The following is a 2,014-nucleotide window of genomic DNA, read 5'->3' on the forward strand; positions in this document are numbered from 1 at the left end:
TTCTTCTGTATAGCCAGCAAGACTGTATCTGCCAGGGGCTGAGCTTTCAAGGGCTGACAACCCTGTACAAATCTGTACCAGGATACCAAAACAGTGAGACAAAAGACTCTGGCAGCCAGACTGAATGGTCATTTTTCTCTGCAGTTCCCAAAGAGAAAGCCTGGATGATTTTCAAAAGTTTTGCGGGCAGGTAGCAGCCTTTAAAAAGGCAGCACGTAATGTATTGAAGCAGGAAAAGGCAGAGGGAATATTTGTTTTAAGCCGGAGAAGAGGAGCACATTTTTCTCTTAAGGGTCAGTCAGCCCAGTCTGGGGTTCATTTTTACCAAGATCGAGGCTGGCAAATTACACCGAGAAAGGCTGCACTTTATGTAGGGTTTCCATCCTGCAATTATTACCCATGCTTTAAAAAACCACCAAGCCTCAAGTCAACCCTTGAAATATCTTCATAGGTGTATATGAAGAGCATTCAAATTTAACTTTCAGCCCCTCAGAACATCTGTCATATTATAAAATTACTGGCCCAAAGAAACTGGGCAGCCACTAAGAGGGACCAAGAACCACAGAGGTCCTTGCCAAAGCCAGCTGCCTAGGGACTACCCAATTGGTGGGCATATCATGTGGGCTACCGGCAGCCTTTACGGTCTAGACAAGCTGTGCTTGAGGAGGCTGAAGTTAACAGTCGTCTTCTCAGAGTACAGTGGTAACTTGGTTCTCAAACTTAATCCGTTCCAGAAGTCCGTTCCAAAACCAAGGTGCACTTTCCCATAGAAAGTAATGCAAAATGGATTAATCAGTTCCAGACTTTTAAAAAACAACCCCTAAAACAGCAATTTAATATGAATTTTGCTATCTAATGAGACCACTGATCCATAGAATGAAAGCAATAAACAATGTACTGCAGTCACAGAATCAGTCAATCAGTAGCGGAACTGGGTTCCCCCCAGTCACAAAAACAAAACAAAAAGAGCCACAAAAACGCAAAATAAATAGCAAAAACAGATTCAAAATAGAAGCGTGGCACTCAAATCGGAAGTGTAACACTCAAAATGGAGCACATTCGGCTTCCAAAAAAAGTTCACAAACTGGAACACTTACTTCTGGGTTTGCAGTGTTTGGGTTCCAAGTTGCTCGAGTACCAAGGCGTTTGAGAACCAAGGTACCACTGTAGAATAAAACAGAGCTGGTAGTAGTCCTGTCCACCCTGCAGCTAGCGACTTTGTGTAGGGCTCAGAAGTGGAGTTTATTCTCACAAGAGGCAGTGACGACGACCAGCTAGATGAGCCTTTGATCCCACAGGGCTCTTGTGTTTTTAATGGCTGTGCAATAAACTGCTTAAAAGGTAAAAGGTAAAGGGACCCCTGACCATTAGGTCCAGTTGTGGCCAACTCTGGGGTTGCGGCGCTCATCTCGCTTTATTGGCCAAGGGAGCCGGCGTACAGCTTCCAGGTCATATGGCCAGCATGACTAAGCCGCTTCTGGCGAACCAGAGCAGTGCACAGAAACGCTGTTTACCTTCCTGCCGGAGTGGTACCTATTTATCTACTTGCACTGTGATGTGCTTTTGAACTGCTAAGTTGGCAGGAGCAGGGACCGAGCAACGGGAGCTCACCCCGTCGCGGGAATTCGAACCACCGACCTTCTGATCGGCAAGACCTAAGCTCTGTGGTTTAACCCACAGTGCCACCCGCATCCCATAAACTGCTTAGTAACACGGGATTATGCAGAAAGAGAGAATGATGGGAGACCGATAGCTAGCTAGCTAGCTGAAGGCTGTAAAAGGATTCTATTGATACCTTAAATAGAATGGCTACCTAAGAAGCTAAAGGTATAAGGCACGAATGGGATTCCTGGGATGCAGCTGCCATCCGTTCTGGCCAGCACTACCAATGGTCAGCGTGATGATGGGAATTGTAGTACAACATTATCCGAAGGACCACAGGTTTTGCGATGTGACAGGACAGGCAAAAAAGAGGGAAGAGAAAGGACCCAGAAAAAAGTCACACAGAGACAAA

This window comes from Podarcis erhardii, assembly GCF_964252035.2.
Source record: "Podarcis erhardii genome assembly, chromosome: 10".
NCBI classification, from domain to species: domain Eukaryota; kingdom Metazoa; phylum Chordata; class Lepidosauria; order Squamata; family Lacertidae; genus Podarcis; species Podarcis erhardii.